Below are 11,395 nucleotides of genomic sequence, written 5' to 3'. Positions count from 1 at the left end.
ATAATCTATTCTGATTAATGTAGTCTTGGTGGTAGCTGTGTGCTGGGAGTTTGCAGAAATAAGAATCTGATCACTAGAGTAGGAAGTATGGTAAGAAGAGGAGTCTGAGAAAACAAATGTGACTCATGTCACAGCTTTCCTCAGGGCTGTGAAAAACAAAGGTCTCTCCTCTTCCGCAAATGTGCTTATTTCAGTCTATACACTGTCTGTACACGTTTTCATAATTTCTCTCTCTCTCTTTTCTCAAGATTTTATTTATTTATTTTTAGAGAGTAGGGAAGGGAGGGAGAAAGAGTGGGAGAGAAACATCAATGTGTGGTTGTCTCTCATGCACCCCCCCCTATTGGGGACCTGGACCACAACCCAGGCTTGTGTCCTAGACTGGGAATTGAACCAGCAACCCTTTGATTCACAGGCCCACACTCAATCCTCTGAGCTACACCAGCCAGGGCTTCTTTTTTTCCTTTTCCTCTGTGCTGCTGTAGAGAATCATAAGACTTAGTTTGGTAACAATAAATCTATAAATATTTACAACTAGATCTTGCCAGTTTTAACCAACCAGGTATTTAGAGGAAACCCCTGAATTGTTTAAAAATACCACTCACAGAGGGAGTTTGCCTACTGAACAATCAGACAATTAAACCACAGATGGTTAATGGAGTTTCCAGTGTACCTAACTAAACATTTATTAATGATAACAAAGGATTTATATTTTTAAAGATCGTCAGATTTAAAATGTAGCATATACATCTCTGTTTTAGGCCTCTTCACCATGGTGGGTGAGGCCTGAGAATAAAATTTTGTATGCCTTTGGAGGAAGGAAGAATTTGCGATGCATGGTTTTAACTTCTGAGGTGCCTTACGGCCACTTGTCATTTGTCTTCCTCTAATACTGTGTATGTGGGAGGGTAGAATACACCACTGAGGTTTGGATTAAATAAGCCAAATGTACAACACTTTGTGGAGTTCAATTGAGGCTTGGTTATTATTGGTTTGAGTTCAGTTGAAATAAAAAGCTCAGCAAAAACAATAAAATGAGAAACAACAGCAAAATATGGAAACAACAAAAAATATCTACCCAACACTATTTAGCTGAAAAAGAATTTTGGCGCTAAGTTAAAGAATGAAACTTAGTATCACATGAGTTTGCTAGTCTTTCAACATCAATAGCTATGTTTTATGTGAAATCTATGAAATTGGCCAATGGATAATTAAAGAAAGCTTGTTACTAAGCAAATAGAAAAAGGCTATTCACCTTTAACAGGCAGCATTTTCATTAGAGAAGCAGCAGAAAAGGACTTAGGAAATGCATAAAAAATAAAAATGCAAATTACTGCAGCTAACTGCTTGTGTCTTCAAACATTCTGAATTATTAATTTATAAAAGAATAAACCCCTTCCTTTAAATATAAGAAGAGGAAATGGTGTCCTCCCCTCATGGTTAGCATTAAAATTATATTGTTTCATTCTTCTTTAATGTAATTGTATCAAAATTTTGTGGAGGGGACAAAGAAGAAGAACAAAAGAATTTCAGTTGCAAGTTCCAAAATCAAGTTACACATGAAATTCCGTGTCTGTATACAGTTAAAGAGAACCTAATGGAAGGCACACTGTCGGACAGAAAGTTCCAGGAGGGTGGATATTATCACTTCTGCTTTGTTCACTGTAGCATACCAAGCATTTTTCAATGTCTGGCACAGAGCCATTAAAACAGCCCTCATCAAGGTAATCAACGATTTCCAGCTTGACAAATCTTACCTGATAAGATTTAGTTAAGCCCTCATCCTAACTAGATATTTGATACATGTGGCCATGCTGAAATGCCTTCCCCTTTGGCTTCTGTGGCATCACTTATTTCCTTTCCACTTCACTGGAAGTTTCTTCTCTACCTGCTGGCTCCTTCACCACGGAGTCCCATGGTTTTAAATGCTGTATAGATGTCAAGACTCCAGGGTTTTGTCTCTAGATCTTTCCCCTGAGCCCCAGATTTGTATATTTAATTGCTGAGTCAACATTGCTTGTTAGATATCATCAAATGGAATTTCAAGTCAACACACAATATCACGAATGAATCTCAAAAGCATTTCGCTAAGTGGAGGAAGCCAGAAACAAAACGCTGCATACTGTGCACTATATAATTCCACAGAGGAGGCAAAGTTAGGGTGATTCCCAGTGTTTTGTGGGGGTGAACAGGACTGACTGCAAAATGGAATGAGATGTCATGTAATGTCACTTTTTGGACTGAAGGAAATGGTCTATATCGTAATTATGGTGGTAGGGTGATGATTACCTGATTATATACACTTGTGAAAAGTCATTGAACTACACAATTAAAATGGGTGAATATTTTTGAACAAATTATTTTTTTCTTAAACCTGATTTTTAAAAAATGCTCAGATATCTTCTCCTTGCCATGAGCATAAAACCAAATACTTATCATTCCTCAGCCGTACTGGTCATTGTTCCTCAAAGTAACTCAACTCATTCCATTCCCATACCTATGCTCTGACTCTTCTGTTTGCCTGGAAATTTCTTTCCTTGGGTGTTTGAAGTGCTAACTATGTTGATTTCAAAAACCAATCTCTCAGGGAGACCTTTCACATTTTTGGTGTAGACAATAGGTCTTTCTTCACTCTCATTCAAGTGAAACCCTATCCCATTTCCCTGTCTTAAGCATTCAACACTAACCTGAATGCCCAAATATATTATATTATAAATATATAATATAAATATGTATATATTTGCTTCCTTGTTTATTCTCTCTCCCCTCTGGTCTGCAAGTTCTGGAGGAACTGGAAACTGTCAGTTAAACTCACTGTTGAATTTCCCAAGCTCAGGCCATTACCGAGCATATTCTTGGCATTGAATAAACATATGTTGAATGAATGAATAAATAAACAAATAACAGGGACTTAATAAATGTTTGTTGACTAGCTGACTGACTGAATGCTAAGCCATAATTGTAAGACACTGGCACTTCATGTGTGATTGAAGCATGATGGTACAAAGAATGTGAATCAATGATGCTAATCGGTATGTACTTAAAACATGAACATCCATCAACACACATTTATTAAGGTTTTCCCATGTGAATGGCACTGAACTACATATGGGGGTCACTTATTTTGAAAAAAAAAAACACATTTTGTCAATCATTTCTATCCAATTGTTCAAACTTTCTCAAGTGAATAATTTTCAGGGAAAAGTTTCTTAGTCCAAGCTTCTGCAAGAACCCTGTGAAAAGTGTGGAAATAAGTCAATCATTTTTTTCTTGTGTAAGCCAGTTTTTAAGAGCGTCTTAGGGATATCTGTGCTAGATTTGAGAAAAACCTGAAACCAAATATTGTTTTCTCTAATAAATCACTCTTGCTATAGTAAAAATATATACTTTATTTCTTTAAAAATAATCATGCAGCCACCTCTATCCTGAGGACTATAAAGGGTGGCCCTGCCTTGGACACCTGCAGGTATGAGTAACTGGGCAGTAAGTGGTCACTCCACTGGCATTTAACACAGTGCTTACTTGGGTTAACAGTGCTTATTAAAATATTCACAAATTAAATCTGAACACGAGTTTGCATGTGTAAATAAATTTGAATTCAGAGTAGAATACACAGTGTTAATATAACTGAATGAACAGTACTTAAATTAGAGCAATTAAATCACCAATGAGCCACACACACACACACACAGTGGAAAACGGAGCTCATCTTAGGATAGATGTGGTCTAGAATTGATTCTAGGGTGTTATATTGTTTCTTTCCCATTTTGCTTTATTTTGCTCTTAAGAGACACATTAGGCCAAACCCCTGAAGAAGGTAAAAGCCTGTTCCTGGGGTTTGGGGCTGTGCTGTGCTGAACCCAGATGGTTCACTGAGGCAGCTTTGCTCCCTTCTGGAAGGGGAGGCTGAGAGGTGGAAGCAGCCGACAGCTGAGTGTGGGCGGGAGGAGGGTGCAGCACTGCTGGCTGTCATCTCGGCTCCAAGTCCTCAGGCTTCCTTCCTCCCGTGTGAAAAACTCAGACTTAGTGATACAGATGATCAAAAGTTCTTGGTCAGTAGACCTTCTAAAGTAGCACTTTAGTAGCAACAAGGAAAGTAACAGCAATGCAGCAACTTCATGTATCAAATGAGAGATGCGAAGTGTCAAATCCTGATCCTAAACATCTTGCTCTCATTCATACTATAATGTTTGCCATAGAAGGTGGAATTTAGCTTTATTCAGTATCATCTGAGAAGGAACATATGTATGGTTTCATTGAATAATTAACACATGCTTAGGTGAAATTGCTTAACCTATGCCATTTTCTTCCTTTTCTGAACACAAAACAGTAGGTACTGACCATGAACAGTACTTTATCTTGAGTCCTCTGTAAGGAACTTTTTTGACTCACATGCCCAGTGTCCTTAAGTCTAAAAATTATACTAAAGAATGACATCCTTGCTACCCTTCCAAGCGATGATCTCCTGCCTTCTGAACTCAAAGTTATGAAGATACAGAGTGAAGAAAGAGTGAAAACCCTGTGGCTTTTTCTATAGTGCGCCCGAATGACACCAGCTCGTTAGGCCGCCTTTCCGGCCTCATCATTGCTCACTCGCTGTGCTTCGTGTCCTTGACTGAGGGAGTTTCTTTTTTTTTTTTTTAAAGATTTTATTTATTTATTTTTAGAGACGGAAGGGAGGGATGGAGGGAGGGAGAGGGAGAGAGAGAGAAACATCAATATGCGGTTGCTGGGGGTTATGGCCTGCAACCCAGGCATGTACCCTGGCTGGGAATCGAACCTGGGACACTTTGGTTCCCAGCCCGCGCTCAATCCACTGAGCTACACCAGCCAGGGCTGAGAGGGAGTTTCTTTAATTCTGGGTAGATGAAGAAAACAGCATTATTTGAAAGGAACTGAAGTGACACTGCAGAATCAGAACCAGGAAGTGTCCTGTTCCTTTTTCTTAAAAGAACAAGTAGAGCAAGAAGAGAAAGGACATAGGAAAGGTAGGTGCTATGCGCTATCCACTTACGACCTGCCTGGTGCCCTAGCAGGGCTTTCAAGTAATCACAGGCCATTTTCGCAATGTGTAAAGTAAGTGCTACTGAGTCTCAGAATGGTTCCTTTCCTGTTCCCAGGATCAAATAGTTAAAAAATGCCAGAGCCAGGAGCTGTCTGCTTGTTCTACTATACTACAGCACCTCTCTTTTAGGATACGTAGATACGATGTACAAGAAGAATATTCTTGCAATCATATATTTTCACCTCTTTTCTGGTTGGGTTCAGATTTGTGTCTTTGCTTTAGGTGATGTCAGTCTAGGAATTTTTTCGGTGTGTCTTAAATCATTCTTGTCCAGTGCTGTCTTTCATGGGGCTGCTCCCTTCTTTATAATAATCAGGGTCCTTATTACTAATTACGGAAAAAACGATCAGTCTATTGTTCTACAATAGCTCCACATTCAGATTGTAAATACTGCTCAGTAACCTGCTGAAAGAATGCAATGCTCTTGCGCTTCCGTTCTGCCATCTCCTGGCCTGCGGCACTTAACCACCACAGTGAAAACTCCTCTGCATGTTGAGGTCTAAAGCCCTCCCTCTGTTTCTGAGAACACTGCTTGCTCTCTCCGGGCTCCCTAGTCAGCCTTCTGCCTGCAGGGCTGGGAGGATGTTTTGAAGGGAGAGGCACTCTTAGGTCGAGCCAGAGCTGATATGAATGGTTGCCAGCGTACTTCTTACGGAATGCAGTTCAAATTCTTGTCTAGATATAGCAGCGCTTTGTTCTGTGTGCCAATCATTTCATGTGCACTGATTGTGTGAACTACCCATTGACTGTTGGTTTTTAAGAAAGGCATACCATCCAAACTGAGTTGTCTCTAAATTTTCAAGTGAAAGTGTCTCTGTTACTAAGTATCTCTGCATGTTCCCTCGCAGAGATAAAAAGTGAACCCTGAAAAGCTCTGAGACTTGTCAGAGTGAGAATACATGTCCGAGGCATCATCTGTGTAATCCAGATTAAATCCAAGCTGCTATAGGGTCTCGTCTTTTGCTTTTCTGAAATCAGACCCCCTGAAAGGCACTTTTGATCAGTTTCATCAATTTTATTAATCATAATTCAATTTAACAAATATTTCTAGACTCTCAGCTATCCACTTTGTTCTGAGCTGGGAACTGGAATAAGTAACATAGAACAGTTTCTCCACTCCAAGACTTGGTAGTCTAATTAGAATATACTAATTGATAAATGTATGTATGTCTGTGTGTGTATGAAACAATGAGATAGAATTCAGATTGATATATGTTTATGTTTTTAAATGATTTTTTAGACAGTGTGATAGGAAGTAATGTTGAGAGAATTCACTGTGGTAGTCCTTCTGATCCACTCACCTCAGCTGTGAAGTCTGATGCAGTTTGGAAAAGAAAATACCCTCATCAAAATCATTTTAAAGCTACGTTTTTTTGGTGTCCACCACTATTGCTTTGTCTCTCCACGATATAAAGGGGCAACATGTGCCTTCATCCTCGGAGTCCTCTGAAGTCACTGAACTACTTTCTACCGTCTTTTTCTTCTTGCTCATTGCACCTCATTTCTTATTTTGGTTTACCTGACTGTAATCCAAAATGCTGACCTAAAGGCAGGCTGTTTAGTTTCCTGGGAAAAGCAGTTTCTTTCTTATTCCCGTCACCCGTTCTCCAGCCTTAAGGTTTATTCACTCGTTGGTGTATGTCTCCAATGAAGAATTGCATAAGGTACCAGATACCTTTAAATATCTTCTGAAGATATCTTTTTTAAATCTTTTTTACAATTTAAAAATTGTAAGTTGCCGACACTCATCTATAACATATTTTTAATAAAGTACATGGGGAAATGTAATACAAGTGTGCAAATATAATATTCAGAATGTGTACTGTAATAAAAATTGAAGTTATGCCTTTGGCTGAAAGCTGTTACTGTTTTGATGAAGTCACAAAACTCTGTCTTATGCTATCTTGAAAGCTTTTGTAAAGAGTAAACTTTGGAGAAATAATCTGAAAAATGCTTCTGGTTGGAGTAATGGAAAAGAAGTGTGGCGCATCATGAATCAATATAAATTTATTTTTGAGGGAAGCAAAATGACCAGCACGGACATTGAAATGTTTCAAGCACCATAAAATGTATTGAGTTCCAGAAACCAGACAATTTTGGGTAAAATGTCCTTTGGATTTGTTTCCCCATGATGATAAACAATGGGAGAAATGTACCAAAAATACAGAAGAAATTATATTCTGACAAGCATATTAAATTAGAGAAATGATAGTGTCATAAACAGATTCCATAAAAATACTCTCGGAAAAGTAAACTTTATACAACTAGTACGAAGCTTAAAATGGGGAATCCAGCTATTTATTGGTCAACAAGAAACAACGGAAAAACCACATCAGAAGTTTCGAAAACATCTCGAGTAAAACTCCTAGTAACAACCCTCCAATCACACTGGCAGATAGCATCAAGGTGAGGTTTTATATTCTGCCCCTTATGTATTCCGATAACGTGCTTGCTGACCGTCCATACGTCCTCCAGAGCTCTGTGCAAGGTAACCCCCCAATTTTTTACTGTAATTTAGATGTTCTGGGTCTTGACATCTTTATTGTTATGCTAATAATATCGATTTTATTTCCTGGAAGCCACTTCACTATTATATGAATAAGCTTTAACATATAATATATGAATATTAATCATGAGAAGATGTTGACATGGGGATGTTGACAGCCTTACAGACTAAGTGACCCCCAGATCTTTTGGGTGCCATTTGAGTTTTCTCTCATCTACAAAAATGACCTAATGGATTATTCTAAGGGATAATTAATGAATAATTCTAAACAATGAATAATTATACCCAAACCATTCTTTTAGGATATGGTTTGCAACGTGAAAACAGGCTGACTAATTGTTGTCAGTAAATCTAAGGGATATTTAGAGGACAGGTTAAATGATTTACCAGGAATCTTTGGACTCTTTGACAGGTAGGTAGCTCCCATAAATATTGGTTTTGTGAAGTTAGGCAATTTATTTAATTTATGTCTCACTCTTTCTTATCTGAAAATGAGGAAATTAAAAGTGCTTATCCATAGAATTGTTCTGAAGATTAAATGAGTTAGTATTTTTAAAGTGTTTAGAACAGTAAGCAAGTATTTACTGTCTAAACAGTTGTGTATTATTATCTATCTCCTAACCCAATGACTCTCTCTGGCTCTGCCAAATATATTATTAAACCCATCCACTAAGTTTTAGATTTCAATGCTAAAAAATTTCATTTATTAAAATGTTATTTATTTTGAAATCTCACTGTTCATTTCTTTTGTATTTTGATTATTGCCTATATTTTCAAAACTAAAAATTTCCTTAATGTATTATACACAATTATTTTATATTCTGTTCACAAAAACCTAAGTCTGAGAACACGTGAATTTAAATTCTTGGCTTAACGGCTTTTGGATCATCTGGATGGATCATCATGGATTTCAGCTGGGAATCCACACACTGGCTGATTTTCGGTTGAAAAATTTTCTTTTTGTTCTTCTCTACTAGTGCCAAGGTTCAACATAGGTGGTTTAACTTGCTGTTGTCTGGAACTAGGAATGGGCACAGATTTATTTCTACTTTACTCTTTTTTTGAGGTCTGAGGATACAGTTTTTTATATAGGGGTCTTCTTTACATAGAGGTCTCTCCCTTCTTTTGGTGGATTCCTCCTTCTCAGCCATGGGAGGCCTTGAAGAAAAATCAAAGCTCAGTGCCCCTGGATCCAGCAAATGCCCTTGGAGCTCCAGCTAACTTTTAATTTAATTTTTTCCAATTCTTAAACTTATTCTTAAATTTATTTATTTTATTTTTTTTCAAATTGGGGTAAGAATACTTAGCATGAAGTCTATCCGCATGACACGATTTTATGTTTGCAATCCATTATTGTTGACCGTGGGCACTACGTTGTTGTACAACAGATCTGTAGAAATTATTCATCTGGCGTAACTGAAGCTATCAGTTGAACAACTACTCCTCATTTCCCCTTCACCCTTGACCTTGGCAACTCATGATTCTGGTCTCTGCTTCTATGAATTTAACTATTTTAGGTATCTCATATAATTGGTATTATGCATTTTTTGTCCTTCTATGATTGGCTTATTTCACTTAGCATAATGTCCTCCAGATTCTTATCCATGTTGTTTCATATGACAGGATTTCCTTCTTTTTTTAAGGCTGAATAACCTTCCATTTTTTTTAATACACCACATTTTCTTCCTTCATTTACCCATTGATGAATGTTTAGGATGTTTCCATAGCTTCGCTGTTGTGGAAAATGCTGCAATAGAAATGGGCATGCAAATATCTCTGTGAGAGCCTGATTTTAACTTTTTTGAATATATCCAGAAGTGGTATTTCTTGCTCAGATGATCGTTCTATTTTTAATTTTTTGAGGAACGTCCATCATCTTTTTTCACAGTGGCTGCACCACTTTCCATTCCCAGCAACAATGCACCAGAGTTCCAATTTCTCCACATTCTTACCAATGCTTTTTTTTTTTTTTTGATAATAGCTATTCTAACAAGTGTGAAGTGATATCTTACTCTGGTTTTAATTTTGTGATTAGTGATGTTGAACACCTTTTCTGTTGGCCATTTGTATATTTTCTTTGGAGAGGTGTCTATTCAAGACTTTTGTTCATTTTTTTAAAATATATTTTTTTGATTATGCTAATATAGTTGTCCCATTTCCCCCCTTCACTCCCCTCCACCCTGCACACCCTCTCCCACCCACATTCCCCCACTTTAGTTCATGTCCATGGGTCATACTTATAAGTTCTTTAGCTTTTACAGTTCCCATACTATCCCTACACTCCCCCTGTCGATTTTCTCCCTACTGTCTATGCTACTTGTTCTCTGTACCTTTTCCTCCTCTCTCCTCCTCCTACTCCCCTGTTGCTAACCCTCCATGTGATCTCCATTTCTGTGGTTCTGAACCTGTTCTAGTTGTTTGCTTAGTTTGTTTTTGTTTTTGTTTTAGGTGTGGTTGTTAATAATTGTAAGATTGCTGTCATTTTACTGTACATGTTTTTTATCTTATTTTCTTAGATAAGTCCCTTTAACATCTCATATAATAAGGGATTGGTGATTATGAATTCTTTCAATTGACTTTATCTGAGAAGTGCTTTATCTGCCCTTCCATTCTAAATGAAAGCTTTGCTGGATAGAGCAATCTTGGATGTAAGTCCTTGCTTTTCATAACTTGGAATACTTCTTTCCAGCTTCTTCTTGCCTGTAAAGTCTCTTTTGAGAAATCAGCTGATGGTCTGATGGGAACTCCTTTGTGGGTAACCATCTCCTTATCTCTTGCTGCTTCTAGGATTCTCTTTCATTTTAATCTTGGGTAATGTAATTATGATGTGCCTTGGTGTGTTCCTCCTTGAGTCCAACTTCTTTGGGACTCTGAGCTTCCTGGACTTCCTGGAAGTCTATTTCCTTTGCCAGAATGGGGAAGTTCTCCTTTATTATTTTTTCAAATAAATTTTCCACTTGTTGCTCTTCCTCTTCTCCTTCTGGTACCCCTATAATTCAGATGTTGGAATGTTTAAAGATTTCCTGGAGGTTCCAAAGCCTCTCTTCATTTTTTTGAATACTTGTTTCTTCATTCTTTTCTGTTTGGTTGTTTCTTTCTTCCTTCTGGTCCACTCCATTGATCTGAGTCCCAGTTTTCTTCTCATCACTATTGGTTCCCTGTACATTTTCCTTTATTTCACTATATGCAGCTTTCATTTTTTTCATCTAATTTGTGACCAAATTCAACCAATTCTGTGAGCGTCCTGATCACCAGTGCTTTGAACTGTGCATCTGATAGGTTGGCTATCTCATCTTCACTTAGTTGTATTTTTTCTGGAACTTTGATCTGTTCTTTAGTTTGGGCCATTTTTTTTTGTCTTGACATTCCTGTTATGTAGGGAGGGGTGAAGTCTTAGGTGTTCACCAGGGTGGGGCAACCCACTTCACTGTGTCGTGATGCTGTTTATGGGGGAGGGGTCCTAGAGGGAACAATGGTACTTGCTCTGCTTTCTCCTGGATTGCAGTCACTTCCCCCACTTCCTGCAAGCAAACTGGGCCCCTCGGGTGCTGATTCTTCAGTGGGTGGGCTTGTGTACATTCTAGGACCCTGTGGGTCTCTCCAATGGACTCTCCTGTGAGGCTGGGAGTTTCTCCCACTGCTGCCTCAATCCCCACAGATGTTTTCAATCAGTGGTTTGAGGCTTTATTTCCCTCCACTGGGACCCTGGGTTGTGTGGTCTGTCTCACTCCCCAGTTTCACCTGGTTTATCTGCGGGCAAATGTTGGACCACCTGGTCCACCAGCTGCCTTGTGTGCCAGGCCCCTCCACAATCTGCCACCTTG

This window comes from Phyllostomus discolor, chromosome 6, assembly GCF_004126475.2.
Source record: "Phyllostomus discolor isolate MPI-MPIP mPhyDis1 chromosome 6, mPhyDis1.pri.v3, whole genome shotgun sequence".
Lineage (NCBI taxonomy): Eukaryota > Metazoa > Chordata > Mammalia > Chiroptera > Phyllostomidae > Phyllostomus > Phyllostomus discolor.
The sequence above is the reverse complement of the archived record's forward strand: the minus strand, read 5'-3'. Positions refer to the sequence as shown.